Source organism: Topomyia yanbarensis, chromosome 2 (assembly GCF_030247195.1).
Source record: "Topomyia yanbarensis strain Yona2022 chromosome 2, ASM3024719v1, whole genome shotgun sequence".
Classification (NCBI taxonomy): Eukaryota; Metazoa; Arthropoda; class Insecta; order Diptera; family Culicidae; genus Topomyia; species Topomyia yanbarensis.
In genome coordinates this window covers 163953920-163974005 of record NC_080671.1, presented here as the reverse complement: position 1 = coordinate 163974005, position 20086 = coordinate 163953920, and the positions used below count along the sequence as shown (strand labels likewise).

At 41.0% G+C, this 20086-nt stretch overlaps 1 protein-coding gene across 6 annotated transcripts in view; it reads right to left on the bottom strand.

The window, feature by feature from the left end:
* The window catches only part of LOC131681981 (formin-1), a 365177-nt gene that overhangs the window by 202920 nt on the left and 142171 nt on the right, over positions 1–20086 (bottom strand). The window lies entirely within an intron of this gene.

The following is a 20086-nucleotide window of genomic DNA, read 5'->3' as shown; positions in this document are numbered from 1 at the left end:
TGAGATCATCAGAAGGTGATGATTCATTATGCGGCAAATATGCCGAACAATATACGTATTTCCTGTTTATGTTATCAACATATTGACTGTGATAGCACAAATATCACGAGTTGTGAGGTCGGATAGAAGATATGCGTCGTTAGCTCTATTCACAAGTTTAAATACACGAGGAATTTCACGTGAATTTGCCATGCCATTTTATTGTACGAAGACGGGGTTAAGTTGCTTTCCAACATAAGTTTCTTTCGTGGAAATAATGTTCGTGAACCTATGGAAGCTGTTCCTTACTGCAAAAGGCGGGATAGATTCATATTTCAGTCGCCTATTACGACATGTGATCTGGAATCAATTCTTGACTGAGATACTTCAACCCGCCGGATGCCATACTACCTCTAGGCTAGTTTGTCAGCAGAAAGATAATAGACTGTTATCAACCTCCTAGTGGACCAGAGCCACATTTGTTGTTAGTCGCCTCTTACAACATAGGAACAGAGACCAGTGGGTTAATTATTGGCTGAATTACTTCGAGAGATTTCAGCCTACTGGACACCACACGGCAATAGTGTTCCTGGTTCGGGACTACCGCCTAGGGATTTTCAAAGCGGGCTGAATGTTTACAGTAGTGACACGTGAAAGCCTGATTGCCATAACTACACAGCGTGTTCTGGGACTAGGCAGATCCAGGTTCTAGGGTAAGGTACGAACAAAAAAAATCAAGTTACCACTGCTTTTGGTAGACGAGGCGCATAATGCATTGCAAAGCATTTTGCTCAATCGAATACAAAGCACCTTATTTAGAAACCTCTAATCATCGACAGTGGCTGGTTTCGGACAAAAGTCGAACAAAACCAAAAAATGTTTATTAATCTGGTTGAAAATCACGTGTTAAGCTACTTTTGGAGTGTTGAGTTCATATCAAAAGTTATAAAAAATGAGTTGAATTTGTCCATGCGGTGTTATCGATCCTTTCTTATTAGTAGAGTAGAGTGGGGCAAGTAGGTCAGTTTTCTTTGGAGAGCTCGTGCGAAGGTATTTTTGCATTGATTTTGACAAACAAGCACTCAATGGAAAGGTTATTCATCTGGCAACGTTTTGTCAATAACGGTTTTATGCCTAGCTAAATATTTTCAAGCTGAATTCAATAAGGCAAAGGTACTATTTTTTCGGTGTTTTTAAAATCTGATGGTACGACAGGTCACTGTATTCGAGGTTAAATTAAACAATGTACACGCATAGAAAATCACCGGATTAACTTTTATTTGAAGAGTATTAATACTAAAGGTTATTTTAAAATTAAATTGACGTCATTCAGGTAAGAAAATGAGGAAGTAGCAAATGAAGTGAAAAATCATGAAACCGCGAAAGGAAATGTTGAAAAAACATGTTTTTTCAGCAGCTGCGTCTGCGAATGACTTCGGTGTCCTCGTCGTCGCCACAGTGTGTAATTGAACGTGTGCTTTCCGACTAACGTGGTTGCTTAGCTGTGAGACGATCAGTAGTGACCTATAGTGCCCCCAAACGGCTGATCTATCGTGCCCCCAAGCGTATGTTTCATGTTGATGCCCGGATTTTTTTTTTTTTCAAAAACAAAAATATCAAAAAAACCATCACAAAACTCGCGTTTAGCATTGATTTTTACGTAAGAAAAAATCCATGACATTTTTTTATATTGATTAAATGTACTGTACTGAGGACGAAAAATAATCCGTTTTCACAGAACATAAACGACGCCGTAACTAATACAGGTGATCCACGGTAACAGCCGAAATGACTGTCGTTAACGATGTTCTCTACCGTGTATCTAATTCACACAAGATGTGCGACCTCTGCAATAACATAGCATAGATAATGCATTATACCTATTGTACCTCAATTCTACTCTATAATTCAATTTTTATGATTGATTTTTATATTGATTAGTTAGATCAATTACGACATAGTAATTAGATAAAACCACTTTGAATCTTTACGTGAAGTGTTTATTTACATTTGATTTAGTTGTTATTTGGCTCTAAACAACATGCGCCTCTATAGCATCAAAAAATCTAAATTGTTTTTAATACCCTTTCGGCCAAAAAGAAGCAGAACGAGACCTTTAAATTGGAAAATTTTAGATGATTTCCCATAGAATGTATAAAATGAGACAGTCCCGAATTGTTTCGCCTGATTATACAGAATACATTTGTGAAAAAAGAATTTGATATGAGGCCACGAACCAAATTTGACGAACATTTTAAAATCCTAAGTTCTTTAAATTTTCTTTCAAATGAAACTAGTTGTTCTCAAATCATATCAAAATTAAAAGAGCAAGCATTTGAAATGAACCTAGATACTGTGATTTTGAAAATGTAAATCAATAGATTTGCCTAACACAGCGACTTTTAAATTGCTATTAAAAATCTAATCCTCATTCAGTGATCACAAAGTTTGGATAATATGTTACTCAATGCATCCGTAGCCTAGGAGGAATAAAAATATCAATATTTGAAACATATTTTTTTTAGATTTCGCCTGTATACTGACAGTTGAAAGTGATTGAAATAGTTTAGAGAAAACCTTTAAACCCGGGTTAACGTTAGTTTTATTGTTTACTGATAGTTCATAATTTACATATTTATCTTATGGATTAAAAAAATGGTACGCAAATTTAAGGAGTTAAAAGACAAGACGAAGAAATTCCATTTTCAAATGAGAAACATATTTACTGCGCAACTGAGGCAATTGATATCAGATTTCGTTGTTATTGAAGATTTCAGTGCAATTTTAAAGTCAAACTTGCAACACCTTTCCGTTAAATCTCGTTATCTATTAGTTGTTGTTCGATACGAATCGGACGTTATCGTGAGCTGCTCTCAACAGATGCTTCTGGTGAGGTCACCTTTAGCATGTAGAGAAAACCTTCGTTATACGCAGCTTGTAACCAAACTGAATGCAAAGGTGTACCCAATAGGTTCCCGCTATTCTGAATAAATTTAATCAAACGAATTGATCCGAAGCTAATCATTGGATGTAAAATCCAATGTTATTGTTTTATTAGCCAGACATCCAATTTGTCGTTCCCCAGTTACCGTACCGCCCTCAACGGAACACACCGATATAGATGGCGGTGGGAGGTTCGCGCGGTGTCGCACGTGCCGCTCCAGTTCGGTTTGTTCCATGCTCGCTCGAGATTAATGAGTCTAAATAGAATATAATTTCCAATTAACCTTTACAGTACCAAGCTAAAATTTTTCTGAAAATTTTGTTTAAATTTTGCTCTCATTTCGTCAATTTTTGACCGAATTGGATAGAACTGGCTTTGAAAGATCTGGAATTTAGTCCAGTTTCTATATACCGAGTAGTGTTCAAATCCGTGAACCGGTTCCGGAACTAATCCGAATTCCCTTGGGGTATATCCGGCATCCCAGTGGGGTGACGGACGAGTCTTGAAGAAACATCCCGTAAATTTAAGTAATTGTATTTTGAAATGTGCTACATATGACTATTTCCCATTGATCCTTCACAATAGACATGAATTGGACCAATCTTGGCCACCGGAGAACTGTTCCGGGAGAACCTAAGAAAATGTATATATTTTTCTATCATTCCAGCGATTTCGGTTCATAGCTTTATACGAAATGCGAAGTTCTTCCAATCATACGGTTCTACAGCTCCCTCAAGGCCATTCCGGCACCGGTTCCGTACGGATGGACATTTGACGCCATTTTGAAAACCAAGATGGCAGCTTCCGGTTACCACAAAATAGTGAAAACCACCATCAATATGGGTGTTATTTGAAAGAGAACGGCCAGCAAAAGCCGGAAATTGATAATTGACGCCATTTTGAAAAGCAAAATGGCGATTTCCGGTTACCACAAAACAGTGAAAAGCATCATCAATATGGGTGTCATTCGAAAGGGAGTGGTCAATAGAAGACAGAAATTGATTTTGACGCCATTTTCAAAACCAAGATGGCGGTTTCCGGTTATCACAGTGCAGTGCAAACCACCACCAATAATGGCGTCATTGTAAAGCGCTAGCGATCAGCAAAAGCCGGAAATTGGTTTTTGACGCCAATTCGAAAACCAAAATGGCGGGTTCATGATCCAAAGAAACAGTGAAAACCGTCATCAATATGGGTGTCATTTGAAAGGGGTGTGTCAGCAGGAGACGGAAATTGATGATTGACGCCATTTTGAAAACTTCCAAAAACCAGTGAAAACTACCATCAATATAGGTGTTATTTGAAAGGGATTTGTGAGAAGAAGTACGAAATTGATTGTTTATGCAGTTTTGAAAACCAAGTTTGCGGTTTCCTGTTACTGCAAAACAGCGAAAACTATCATCAGTATAGGTATCAGAAAGGGGTAGTCATAAAGTTATTTTTGACGCCATTTTCGAAAACCAATATGGTGGCTTCCGGTTACTACAAACAACAGTGAAAACCATAAGTATGGGTGTCATTTGAAAGGGGTGGTCAGTAGATGTAGTGGTGGCGGTGGTACTACCACGTTTGTAACAGGAACACTCTCCATAGCACTGAGCAATTTTTACACGACAAGCATGACGTGTTCAAGCATTACTCTCTGACCATACTCAGCATGCTACTGTACGAAGGGCCAAAAAGGAATTGCGTGGTCGGAAAGTGACTTACATGTACTACGGAAGCTTTTGCTTCCAGTAACAAGACCATATAAGCCAATTACAATGCAAGCCATTGTTATAAAAAGTAGCCTCAATAGGTGGGGAGAAAATCCTGCGCAATGTTCACGAAATGTTAGCAACAAGAATCTGGCTACTCCACTCTTCCTGCCCAAATCGTTTCAATCAGGTGGCTTGATGGTCCCTCTCAATTCCCATGTATTCTATGTAAGGGTCATTCCACGCGCTGTGATCAAGGCACGTGTAATCGACCTTCACGGATTTGAATCAAATTTGGAGGAATTGCTCATCTAGGGCCAATATATAAAAACCCAAATTTTTGTGTCTATTCAATCATCCCTCGGGCAATGGGAGCACATCCCCCCCCCCCCGTTTTGGCAAATTGTCAAAACCCTTGATTTCCTTTTGAACATATTTCCGGTTCTATTTACTCTAGAACCAAACTGTAAGATGGGTTTTGAAGAAAATTGTTCAAGGAGTTTAGAAAATATATTAGTTATTGGCGGCAGTGCTGCCAACTATCCGATTTTTTCAGCCAGATAGCAAATCAGCGATATTTTGAAGCAAAAAACGCTATTTCCCATATAAAATCTCAGGCGCACAACAATAAAAAAACTAACTTGAGTATTCTAAGTTCACACATAATTTATCGTGAAGTAGACGAGAAATTATGAAAAATTACGTTTTTGGTCAGGGTCAATTTTTATGACTGTTTGAAGATTTTCTCAATTTTGGCCAATAAAAATGGATTTTTATATGAGAAAATTCGAGTTCTTCCCTTCAAAACAGTGCATCTCAGGATGCGCTCAAATTATATTGACATTATAAGTGTTTTTTATGTAAAAATATCTACAGAACACGATGGCATTAGAATCTTCAAAATTAAAATATTTGTTATAAGAAAAAAAAACTTTTAATATTTGACTGAAAAAAATCGCATACTTGGCATCACTGCCGTGAAAAGTTAAGCTCCTTGAGCAATTTTCTTCAAAAACCATTTTTCGAATGGATTCTATAGTAAATAGAACCGGTGATATTTGTAGAAGACACCTAATTTCTATCTCTCTCCGTTGAAAAGTTAGTGTTGGCGCCATCTATGCGGTCACAGGTGGCACTAAAATTTTCTAACCAAGACATAACTCGTATTATGTATTGCAATTCTTCCGAACATACTATTCAGCTAAATCTAACCATTATTCTACAAAAATGTTTAGTTTGTTAGAACCTAGTACCGATACACTACCACGCACTGCTAGGCCCCATGCAAAACTGACTCAGACACCACTTCGCTAAAAGTTTAATAACTTCTTTTAACAAAGCCGAATTGACTAGCAGTCTTCGACAAAGTTGTACACAATTAAATTATATTTCTTATTTTCACTTACAGTCATAATTCGATGCATACTGTGCCACCTAGCGGTGAAAATGCGAGCTAGTGGGTTTTCTTCATATAAATTGTCGAAAAATCCCATACAAACTTCAGGCACGTTGGTCCGGTAGCTAGACTTGTTCGATTTGCTTCAAATTTAGAGCAAGTACTCCTGGTGGGACTAGGAATCGACTCAGAGGTAGGCCGAAAGGGGTCACGTCCTTACAATCGTCGAACGGTTTTGTGTAATCAGATAGGTGTACTAATTTTTGTTTTAAGTTTGTATACAAGAAACAAAGGGGTTGGATAGGCAACCGCTCTCCTCTTGCTGCAATAAGTGTGCTGGATATGCTACACATTGCTATGCGGCGGTACGGTTTTTTGGTGTTGGTGTTTGTTTTTTCGTGTCGTGGAGAAGGAGGCCATCGAGGTTTTTAGATAGTGACGGACCACGGCATCGAATAGACGCCCCGAGTTTTTTTGTTTTTCCGGGACAGTTTCCAGCCACAATAACCAGTGCGGTGAAGTGCGCGTGTGCGACGGTGACAATCCCGTTCGAAAAGTGCCGACCCGTGGTTCGGGTACTCAAGTGTTTTGGTGTCGGGTCGCCGGAAAAGGAAGCTAAGCGCCAAGGAGCAACTCGCTTCCCCGGCTAAGTATAAAGAACCCAGAAGACGCCTTTCCGCTCTCGCTGTGAAGGATCAGCCGAACGAGCCTAGCTCTCCTTCACAGCTAAGCTTCAAGGAGAGCGAAGCAGGGTGGCCAAAGGTGCTCCCTGGGAAGTACACTGCGGTGACTTCTGGGATCTCTCGCGGGGAGCGAGTAGATCCGGTGATAATTCGCCATCGTCGCTAGGGAGGTTCCAACAAAGGAGCCAAGCTCACATCCCTAGCTAAAAGTCAAGGACCGCTGCCGGCGCAGCCAACGACACCAGCAGGAGAACGCGGCCGTTGTGTTCTCGGCCGGTCGGAAGAAACCGCCCGCCTTCCCGCCATCGTCAGAAGCAGCTGATCAACTTCATCGACAGAGTGCAGCAAAGAGGAGATTTGGTGGAATAAAAGTCGGTAAATCTATTAGTTTATTTACCTTTTTTTGTTGTGAAACGAAAATCCGTAATTCTGTAAAAACACCTAGGCCGCCCTGAAAAGAAGGGTACGCCGTGCAAACAAGAACCCGAATAGTGGAAAACCCTTACTTACAAAGTAAAGAAAAAAGTAGGCAACCGCGGCATCTCAGTCGCCGTCGTTCCCTCAGCACATTATTCAGCAGCGGCTCACGAGTCAAAACTTCTTGATATCATCCACTGCTTTAATTGAGGCCAGCAATCACTCCATAAACGATTAAGTCATCGAAGAAGCCCCACACACCTGCACGTATACCACACTTTGAAGCCGACACCGACACCAACCACGAACGCGTGAATCAACAAATACATCTCCAATGCAACGCACGATCACGATCCGCAGTATTGAACGAGGAAATACACATGTCCAAATCGAAAATTATTATTATAATAATATTGCCGATGGACAGTCCATGTGAACATCGGCTAGAATGAACTAATCTTGTTGAGATCTGCGTTCAACATATTGACAACAATATGATTTAATTCGGTTATTCTCGCATAGTAATGACTACGAAATGGGAGCAAGTTTTAAAAGTTTCGCTGAACTATATTGAAAATTAGTCTAAATCTGTACCTTTTGAGTCACGAAGAAACTTAGTTGTCTGTCACAACAGCACATACTTATTGTTGGTGTGAAAAATTGCTGGTTGGGTGACCGTTCATTTCTAAATAAAACCCATACCGATGATGATTTTGACTATTTTGTGGTACCACCATCTTGCTTTCCAAAATGGCGTCAATCAATATCCGTATTTGCCGACCATCCACTCGCAAATGACATCTTGATGACAGTCTTCACTGTTTTGTGGAAACCGGAAGCCGCTATCTTGGTTTTCAAAATGGCGTCAATCATCAATTCCCGTCTTCTACTGATCACCCCGTTTCAAATGCCACCCATACTGACAATGGTTTTCATTGTTTCCTTGGAACAGGAAGCCACCATCTTGGTTTTCAAAATGGCGTAAACAATCAATTTTCGTCTTTTGCTGACCACCCGCTTTACAATGACACCATTACTGACGGTGGTTTTCACTGCCTTGTGGAAACCGGAAGCCGCTATCTTTGCTTAGAAAATGGCGAAAAAATCAATTTCTGTCTTCTATTGACCCCCCCCCCCTTTTGAATGACACTCATATTGACAATACTTTTGACTGTTGTGATAACCGGAAACCGCCATCTTTGTTTTGAAAATGACGTCAATTATAAATTTCCTCCTTCAAATAACACCCATATTGATGGTTGTTTTCACTGTATTGTGGTAACCGGAAGCTACCATCTTAGTTTTCAAGTGACAATCTCTTTTCTAATGACACCCATATTGATGACGGTTTTCACTGTTTCTTTGGAACAGGAACCCGCCATTTTGGTTTTCGAATTGGCGTCAAAAATCATTTTCCGGCTTTTGCTGATCGCTAGCGTTTTACAATGACGCCATTATTGGTGGCGGTTTGCACTGCACTGTGATAACCGGAAGCCGCCATCTTGGTTTTGAAAATGCGTCAAAAATCAATTTCTGTCTTCTATTGACCACTCCCTTTCGAATGACACCCATATTGATGATGCTTTTCACTGTTTTGTGGTAACCGGAAATCGCCATTTTGCTTTTCAAAATGGCGTCATTATCAATTTCCGGCTTTTGCTGGCCGTTCTCTTTCAAATAACACCCATATTGATGGTGGTTTTCACTATTTTGTGGTAACCGGAAGCTGCCATCTTGGTTTTCAAAATGGCGTCAAATGTCCATCCGTACGGAACCGGTGCCGGAATGGCCTTGAGGGAGCTGTAGAACCGTATGTTTGGAAGAACTTCGCATTTCGTATAAAGCTATGAACCGAAATCGCTGGAATGATAGAAAAATACATACATTTTCTTAGGTTCTCCCGGAACAGTTCTCCGGTGGCCAAGATTGGTCCAATTCATGTCTATTGTGAAGGATCAATGGGAAATAGTCATATGTAGCACATTTCAAAATACAATTACTTAAATTTACGGGATGTTTCTTCAAAACTCGTCCGTCACCCCACTGGGATGCCGGATATACCCCAAGGGAATTCGGATTAGTTCCGGAACCGGTACACGGATTTGAACACTACTCGGTATATAGAAACTGGACTAAATTCCAGATCTGTTAAAGCCAGTTCCATCCAATTCGGTCAAAAATTGACGAAATGAGAGCAAAATTTAAACAAAATTTTCAGAAAAATTTTAGCTTGGTACTGTAAAGGTTAATATCAAGAGCAATTAAAGCCAGCTCGAGTGCCTCCGACACGAGACAATAGCGCTGGCGATAATGGCCGCCACCGCATAGATTTGCATAGTAACTGTGAGTACATCGTGTCGACCGACTGAGGGCCAGTGCCGGGTGTCTGCCTTATTTGTAAACACAGTCACCGATGAATTGTGATTGCGACGGGACATTAGACCGCCCGGTTCCACCAAGAAAAAAACTAAAAATGGCCGATATAAGCGCGTGTAGTTTTTATAACATTTTCAAGAAATTCAAAAACAAACGACGAGGACATCCTCGGCGACGACGAAGCCGGAGCGGCGAGACATTCCTTCGCCGTGTCGGTTCACTCAGTCAGCATAGACTAACTTTCATGTTTTCTGTGGCAGTTTGCTTTAATAACGCTTCAGTGGACAGTGCAAAATAGCGAGTCAAAAAGACGACCAGTTCTGTCACAACGAATAAAATGCATTATTTGTATACTCGATGGACCGTGGACACAGCACGAGCAGAAACGGAGAAAGGATTCCCCGGCTGACATCGAAACCCTCCCCGGACACTCACTGAACTAGGTCGAACTATTCGAAATGTTGGCAACTAAAGAGGCGTGATCTCGTTTCCTCGTTTCGCCGTCCCTGCGGCTGCTAACTGGGAGCAGAACAGAGATGGCAACGACAGCCGTCGCGGCAGTGGTGTGCTTCGGTTGCCAAAAATTTGCGGTCGACAGACGTGACAAGTACTGCGGCCACAGCCGTCTGCTTGCACTGCTGCTCTCATCGCCACCGAATCACTTTATTTGCTGGTGGCAGCGCTGCATGCTGAAAACTGTATCGCATTTCGCATGAAAATGCAACCGAACAGAGTGGATGGCAAAAATCGGAACGTTTGGTCTATTTAAAAAGTTCGAAATGTTGGACGAGGACGTGCGGTTTTTTTACGGACCATGGCATGGATAGCTTGCATCGGCAAGCGCGTCTTTTCGGGATGTTCGGTAGGATCTGAATGAGTTCAAGGTTATGCAGTGTCATGCTATTGTGTATCGAAATGACTCATAGGTAACATTTGAAAGACTTATGATTGCAGCAGTTCGAGAATAAAATACATGTATATTTAAGATATTCTGTCCTTCACAAACCATGCCACGAACAAAACAAGTTCAATGTCCTTTCGAGATGAATGTTTTATTGCTTTCTCTCCTTTGAAAGTCTAGCATTTCAAAAGTTTAAATAGCTCTCGAGCGGTTCCTTAGATTTCCCTGTAACCTGTACACTTGAAGGGGTGCAAATACAAAGGGAAGCACGAACTGACGGGCTTATGCAAGGAACAGGGTAAATCAGAATAATTACATACATTGTGATTGAATGCATGATATTCAGAGCATAAAAGGTACACCAACACAAATAAAGGCATAAGTAAGTTCCATTCTCTGGCGGAACCCCTCGCGATGCGGCGCTATTTATAGCTAAAGAATGGACCATCAAAGACGACGGATCCTTCCCTGCTGGGCTCAAAGCAATCCTTCTGCAAACACTTCGCAGGATTGTAAAGTGCCATCCGGAAGGTTTGTCCAAGGAACGAATTGAAAATGCATCACCCTAACGGCATAGATGAATAAATTATGCTTATCTTCCTATATATCTTTCCGGAATCTTAGAATTTTCCACCTATACGTGTATCAACTACTCCCGGGCACTTGTTTGCTGTTCGAGATCTGATGCATTGCTGGTGGAATAAAAATGGGTGGGGACCTAAAGCTTTTTTAAACTCCATAAAGAGGTTTTTCTTCCTCCTGGGTATGGAGCTCCATATAGGTATCTATTGTACAACTTCAAACAGCATTCGCTAATAGTGTTTGAAGTTGAACAATAGATATATGCATTCATCATTATTTGAGATATTACTAGAATCAAAAAGCACAACCGATATTTTAAGTCGGACGTCACTCAAAAATTTCGGGGAGTTGCACAAAGGCGAAGAATTGGATCAATCATTCGTTTCCGAGCTCTCGATCGAGACACAAGTGCTTTTTTCCAGTCCGTGCAGTGCAGTGTATTGAGACAAAGAATAGTGCTAATCCGCGTTCAAGATTATCTTGCAAGTCAGTTCGGTCCGAAGTCTTTTGTTCGCGCGTGAGGATTTAATAATAGCCAGCTGTATAAGCTGAATCGGTTCATCGTTGGACACCAGTTTAAAGATAAGTGGTTTATATCATTCGTAACACATTTATTACAACCCCTTGGGTTGGCGTTTGCGATGGTTCCCTCTCCGGATGGTCAAATGGAGGTTGAATCGGGTTCAACTCCTAAGGCTCTCAACTGGTACATTTGTAGTCTTCTTTCGGCCCAAGACTAAATTGCTGAATCTTCTTCCGGTTTCTAAAGACCTGACAAATGGTTCTCGGCTGTGACAGAAATTTCGAAGGTCCGCTCGGACAAGATAAGGGTGTTGGTGGCAGGCAAACGATATTGCTTGCTGTGAGCACTTTACGCGGGATTATAACGTGTATATTCCAGCTGTAAAGGTACAGTCTGAAGGCGTCGTCACCGATGAGAGTTTGACGTGCGAGGATCTGCTGCAGTACGGGGTTGGCCGTTTTAGGGACCGTTTACTTCAGCCAGTGAAAATACTTTAGTGCAAGCGTTTGCACTCAGTAGTAGTTGCAGAGGATGGTTCAAACTCTTCGCTGGTACCGCTTTGCCGACCTACATTCTCTTACACAGGGTTCGTCTGTCTGTGCGGTTTGTACCGCGGGTCATGAATTGCACAAAGTGTAAATAATTGGATCACATCTAGATGATTCGTGCAGTAAGAAAGCCGAAAAGTGTCCTTACTGTGCAGAGAGTCTGCATGATATCTCAACATGTCGCGCGTTCAAATTACGCGGGGATAACTGAAGCGTTTCCTTACGGGACGATCCAAAAATCCCAAGTATTCCTTTTTTCAGTTCTAGTGGTGGTATCGGCTATCACGACATCGAACACATTATCTGGGCGTGCACCCAGTACAGTTCCGCCAGGTCTCGGCTAATGGACACCCTCCGGGCCCGAGGAAGACCACCCAATGTCCCGGTTCGAGATGTACTGGCAAACTGCGATCTCCTCTATATGTCCTTCGTAAACACTTTCCTAAAAACCATCAATATGCAAATTTAACTGGGTATCTTCGTGAGGAACAAACTAAATATGGAGTAATTTGTTTTCTTTTCCGATAATATTCATATATATTATATTAAACAAGTATTTCTTTGCTGCTATTTTCCACTAGGGCCAGTGTCATAGCCAGAAATACGATTTGGCGTAAATTTGAGGTAAGTTTGATAAATTATTAAAAGTTCACAAACAAAATTAGTCTAAAACATGCCTTTTATAATTCCTTTTACAATATGTCAATTAAGTCAAAGTATGAAAATACAATGCATTGGTTACCCAAAGCAGATATAAAAGAAAAATGCCCTGTTAAGGGGGTCCTCTTATATAATTGTGCAAAAAGTACCTAATGTTTGATAATTGGTTTTGAAGAAGTAAATTGACTTAGAGATGTGCGCTATTCCGCAAAATGTTTATCAAGGTTTCATCAAAAAAATAAAAATTTTCGGGTGTAAGGTGTCAAAAATGGCGGCTCCAGCAAAAGGTGTTTTGAAACCCGACTTCATCTGTGGGCACGATACAGGTCGCAACTCGTCGTCTACAAGTAGCAAACAAAAACGATCTTAAAGATTACATTCCGTAGAGGCGCTCCAACCTAAAAAACCTCTTTTAATCCACCTAGTGGTGCAATTGTGCCTTTCTCATTTGTTCAAACTACGATCTCATGGCTGGTTATGTTCAATACAGTGGTGAAAATGTTTATTACATATCCATTACGATTTGAACATACATACAATGGATCGACAGGCAAGATCTTGAGATACTATGTGTCGACACTGAAACATCGCTTGAAACCAGCGGCGGATCAATGAGGAAGATCCGGTGGTCCGCACCGTGCCGAAACTTCAACTTGTTAAGAAATTTTAAACTAGTTTTAAATTTAAAGTAGCAACCCCTCATTGCATACTCCTACATAAGCCTTTATAGGCCAAATAAAATTTTGGCCGGGATTAGGTTGACGATTTTTAGAGTGATTGTATAACCTTTCTATATGAGAAAGGCAAAAATATGCCAAAGTCCAAAAAAGACAATTTTTGTCAAAAATATGAGTCATTTGGCATCAAAAATGCAAATTAGATTTTGAAATTTTCCCTTACTCCCCCTTTTGAAAATTTTTCATTTCAGTTTATATGGGAATTTTCTGTGTGGTCGCACTCTTCAACCTGTAGCTCCGGAACCGGAAGTCCAATCAATAAAAAATTCAATAGCAGCCGATGGGAAGGTTGTTCCTTTCATTTGAGACTAAGTTTATGCAAATCGATCCGGCCATCTCTGAGAAACAGAGGTGACATTTTTTTCCACATACACACATACATACACATACACACAGACATTTTCCGATCTCGACGAATTGAGTCGAATGGCATATGACATTCGGCCCTCCGGGCCGGGATTAGATTAACGATTTTTAGAGTGATTGCATTACCTTTCTTTATGAGAAAGGCAAAACATGAAAAAATTCGATATTGAAACAAAATGGCGGACACTTCTAAATAAAGTGTTGTTTTTTCGCATGATTTTTTCCATTTTTTCCTGATGTAAAAAATCGTTTATAATCAAAATATTGCGATTTTGTAGGTTACAGCGCCGGATAATGTTGTCTTTTTTTAGACGGGCAAAACCCGAAGTTGATTGGTTGAATGTTTCAAAAACGAGAATGCCCGCAGATTCGAAAAATCTTGTGCCGAGAAAGCCGCCGTTTTGGACGCCATTTTTGACACTTTTTAATTTTATAGATGAAACCCTAATAAACATTTTGTAAAATAGAGCACATGTCTAAGTCATTTTACTGCGTCAAAAAATTATTAAACATTAGGTACTATTTGCCACAATTATATAATAGGATCCCCTTAATAGGTTTAGTTCACGTTAATAGGTTTACGTAAAATGAGAAATTCTCTAGTGTTCCTGTTTGAGTATTGAATAAACTGCCTTGATTGAGAACGGGGTGACAGAGGGCTTCAAAATATTCGCCCTTCATCCCTTTCTCTCAGTGTTCATGCTTTTCCTTAAGGTTGCTAGGTAAGAATTCAAGGCTACATCTTGATTAATAATCGAAGTTGTGTATAACTAATTTAAAACATATATAAAATGTGATAATAATAAGGTATCTTTAGGGGAAAGTGTGTGTGTGTGTTGTTGTACGGTATTTCATCGCGTTAACGCATTATTTATGAAGATCATAAAATTTTTGTGCACGCGGAAATATATTCCTGAACCCACCTTCGACCTTTGTTCATGTTACTATGTTACGACTACAAATTGCCAGTCCGTCAACAGGTGCTCTGGGAAAATAACCACCAGAAAAAAACAATTCATCAAATGCAGCCAGAAAGGGAAAATTAGAGCAATAACTCTTACGCCAACAACTTAGTATGTAGTTGCCATCAGGACCTCTTTCCTGCGCTCAACTAATCAGAAAGGGAACGATAGAGATAGAACGAGAAACTGAAAGTTGCTAATGGCCCCTGCCGACAGCAGTTCACGCTAATGAGTGCTAATGATTTTCTCGCCGTGTCCCGACTCTTGCTACGAAACAACCGAGCGCGATGGCGAACGAAACTGCTGAACACTCCCACTCCCAGTTTATTTTTCCATCGGACCGAACGCCTCTAGGGCGTGGGCCACTGCCGATTTGCTTGTCACCGTGTGTTGTAGTGTCGCGAATCAGAGGGCCTGCCTGTGTGCTCGCTAAGTTCTAGTTTCTGTGCCCATGCCGCCGTGGGTGGGAGTTGGTGGGTTCGATTTCTTTGCCAAGGTAATGTGCTTTGTTTTAAAGATCGTATCGGTTGCAGAAAAATATTGCGCGGGCCAGAAACACGCTCCGGATTAGTTTCGCATACGGCACGGTATGTTTGGTTTCACATTTTACGATTCGTCTGTATCTTGTATTTGCAACGCCTGCACTCCCGGACTATAATTTTCAGTGTCAAAAAGGGTCTTTATGGGTGTAATTTATTCGACAGTCAATTGATATTAATTTCATTTTTATTCAAGCAACAACAACAGGAGTTTCCTTTTGCTAATTTCCAACCACATTAACGAGCGAAGTTGTTGGTGGTGACGTTTCATTTAGCATGTATACATACGACTGGTAATTTTAAGAGACGGAAGCGATGCACCTGTCATACGGTTTCTAAGGGTAAGATTTTTTGTCAATAAAAAGTTTCAAAGTCTTTATAATAAATAGGATTTCGTAGGACTTTCGTAGGTTGTTATATCTTGACAAAAAAGTGATCTCCTCATAGCTACCAGATAAGCTCTAGCACACACTAACCGTTAAAAAATAATCAGGGACGTCGATTCGCCATCTTTTCCCAACCGATTTACATTTTCCCACCTGATAGCTGTATATTGTAATTATTGTAATTGTTTATTTGCAAATTCCGACCACAAATACAGATTGAAATACCACCCGGCTGCTTATGCCTATGTGAGCGAGAAATTTCGCCTTACTTTTATGGTTCACACCTGAAACTGACCGCTGGAATCTAGGCCTGTGAATAACGGCAGATTGACAACGAGTATGCGCGCGCGGCCTGATTTGAATGTTATCGCACAACTGATGAATATTGAATACGGCGCGATATTCGTGCAAAAGCTGCATTCATTATTATTACAGGCAGATAACAACGCATGGCGGTAACCTGATCGATCAACAACCACATGCACAAACGAGCGAAGATGGTATCGCGCTGATATGGCCCGGTTGCACAGTGTTTGCCATCGCGGGACATCATCGAGCGAGGATCTGCTGTGCGGTTTAAAGCGTGATACAATTTCACTGGGATCGAGGGAATCATTTGCTATGAATCTCGGATTCTGAATGCTGAAGTATTTTTCAAATCTCCGAACATTGCGTTAATTACTGGAGTTAACCTTTCGGAAGTTGCGTGAATTCTGATAATCATCTGGATTGCTCCAGAAGCCGCCATCAGATGCTCTGGCCAATACCGATTATGGGATTCCGGTTGATTTCAAAGAGTAACTTGACGAAGAATTCGCAATGGTGTCCAACGAGAATTGAAACTACGAGAAATTTGATTGCTAAACCCAATACAATGAAATAGTAATTTTGAGATGTTATTGTTTTAGGTTATTCAGGTTCCAAACGTTAGTCATTCGCCGAAATGTTTAATTTTAAATATTAAATAAGGTATCCTAAAAAGCAGCCAAATTAACCTTCCGGAAGTCGCGCTGGTGCACTGAGTGCACGCTGCTCTGAAAATCTAGCGAAAACGTCTTAGCGCACCAGCGACTGCTCGATCAGTGGGCCATATGCGCGTCTTCCGGAGGGTTAAATAAATATCATTAACAGAAGCTTTTAATATCTGAACTATCACGTGTTTAGCTTTTCTTCGATTTACCTCGCGAAGATATCGAGCACAATTCGCATGAAAAGTAATGCATGCCAAACTTACTTGTATGATATTGTTTGTCGAACACGTTTAACTTACCTGAAAATAGAAAAACGAAATAAACTTATAAGATACAAGTTGATATTATGATTCTGGTTAAATTGAGAAGGTTTGATGCATGACCAAACCACTCTAGAAATCGAAAAAAAGAGCATTAGACGGGTAATAATTTTTGCTTTTTTCGGAATAATGCTAATTCAAATGGTAATTGCATCCACAAATCTTGAGCAAAATATGGGCTTTTTCGATAGCTCTCACAAGAGTTTTCAAGTTTATATAGTAATATATACATATGAAATATAGGAAACGAATTTCGAAGTACCTAAAAACTTAAGACTGCGTAGCTTGTTTTTATAACGAACAGCTTTGTACAATGTTGAATCTTAACCAGCGCCAATTCGCATTTCGCAAGGATGGAGAGACTGGACTCTGGCGGACGATCTACGTCCCAACACAGTAATATTGGACACCGCCAAGCCCTACAACTCAATCCCGCGAGGGGGTTCTCCGGCAATTATCTAGCTGGGGAGTCACCGGCAACCTTTGGAACTACATCATGGACTGTCTTCCGATGGGGAGTCGGCGGCCTACAATCCAGAACGTATGTGGTAGAAAACGGTTTTCCACAGGGAAACTCGCTGTCACCTCGTTAGAATGAACTCCCTCTCTGAATCTCTTCTTTCTTCTTCTTATAGTTCTAGTTATTTTTCGTCGGTCTATTTCCGCTACAAGGCCAAACACCGACGCCAGAGAGGTGACTCCCACTATCTGGACTAGATATCGACCCATCAACTCGTGGACCGAGGACCTACGGCTTTACTTTTCTTCCGAAGGAAGGCGTGACCACAGATTTTTTTCGCCTCAGAAAAATCTCAACGGCCTAGGCTGAACCTAGACCAACTGGGGTAAGTGGCGGTCACGCTTACAACCCAACCATCGGCGCCGTTTCTTTGCATCTCTACCGGGAGGAGTTCATATTTTCGTTTACGCCAACGTAGATATCATAATCATCGTAGTGGGAGGATCGACCGCTCGAGTACGGATAAAGCTCCAAGCCGCAGTAAACGCCATCAGAAAATGGGCTGAAGCTGTGGGGTTCAGCATAGCCCCTGCCAAATGCTTAGTATCACACTGTTGCAATTGCCATCACCTAGCCACTAACAGACCAGTCATATTCAGAAATACACTTATCCCCTTTCCGTAGAGAACCAAAAATCCTCGGTATCACGCTGGACCGCCGTCTAACTTTCGCATTGCACTTCCGGACTGTCAAACGAGACTTGCTTTCACAGTCTCGTTTGAAAGTCGGGAAACGCCTCATTCGAACCATCAGTGCCTGACATGGAACAGGCGCGCGATGGGATTCCTCGAAAGGACTTCTGGTAGCACTTGTGCCCTACTGAGAACGGCCTCCTGGAATACACCGGCACACCTCTCAGAAATAGATCACCTCCACAGAACCTGAAACCGGCCCTGCTATAAGAGAAGTCCGACAATCAACACCAACCTATCCAGGTCGCTGCGAGCAGGCACTTCCCCGAGGTCGCTCAGGCCAAATGCCTAGAGCGAATGTGAACCAAAGATTCCCGAACCATCCAGATATACACTGACGCTTCTAAGCTGCCAGAAAAAAGTTGAAGTGGGGGTCTGTGGCATAGGAGCTGGTCTAGAATCACTGTGCGATGGGTCGAAGTATCTCATCCAAGAATTGATTCACTGGGTCAGTGTCTTATGTCGTAAGAGGTGACTGAAAATGGGAGTCCTCAAGTTGAGGTGCTTCTCCATGCCGAGGACTGAATGGCTGGTATGACTGTAATATGTCAGTTGCGCAAGGAGTACCGGGGGTCTTAACGTTGCTGTGTTAAGCGAATCTCTGACACAGTGGATGTTTCTAATACCAATTTCGGGGTGCACTATATACAATTACAAGTCGTCGTGTTCGGTATCTATTAGTTGCTATACAATAAGTGCTGATGATGTAATGTGTAGTGCTGAGATCGAGTATGATTATAGTAGCACAAATTAGTCGTGAGCACAAACGTACAGCAACTATGAATCTATCGCGCCTTGGTTCAAGCTAATGACGTAGACCCGTTGATTTCCACACACCTGGCCACGTCCTTACAAGCGTTTTAATTTCATAATAGTCCTATTATCTACTTAAGGGAAACGATCGGATAATAAAATGCGAGATATAAATAAATCTTTAAATCAATATTACTAATACTAATTACTAACACTTATAAACGTTGCCCTGTTAAGACTCTAGCCCTTCATCAACATATACAAGTAATCAAAAAAAAACGTAAACCCGTTTAATTCCACCAAATTATCTGCTCGAAGTATCGAAACGAAGATCGTTTTGAATAACCAGTGTTAACAGCGTAGTCTTCGTTCTGACCATCGGCATCGATACTCATTGATTAAGTTTTCCTAATCTTTCTCCCGGGTACTCGATTATTCCGATCATCTGTGCTGCTTGAGCCAAAATCGGAATCTAGAATTTGTGATCGATCGCTAACTCCCAAGTAACAATTGAAGTTTTATAGCACGCTACAAGTGAAATTTAAGTTTTATGAGGGGTTATAAAACTATCATATAAAACATGAATTGTTGCTAGGGCAATCTAGTGTTATTGGCGATGTTTTTATTCTCGTCTTCCAGACTTTGATTCTAAATTCTTTTGACTTCTTCATTGATAAAAAACATGACACTTGAAAAATGTTCCTCCCTTCGATATTTACATTTAAAAGGCCGCCTTGTACTCAGAGACGATTTCATCTGAGTTAGTGCACTACGCGACTTCCGAAGGATTGACAATGCTGGAAAGCCCTGGTAAGACTGTATGCAAAATGTTCAGCCAACAACCCCGCAAAATTTCATTGAATATGCTGGATAGAACAATCGGCAATGGACACAGCAATGCTTAACGGAAACTGTTTGGAGACTCGGTATTTGGAAACAACGCTAAATAGGTAGTAAAACAAAGAATAAGAAATATAATCCCTTTTGAGTTTACTCCCACGAGTTATTCCATTTCAACAGTAGATCCATTCAGAAAGACTACTTTTCAGAATTCCATTTACGCCATCAAAAGTATCATAATTTACTTCATCGCAACGCCCTCTGAGTAATCACAAATTTACTTCCGTGTCCGTG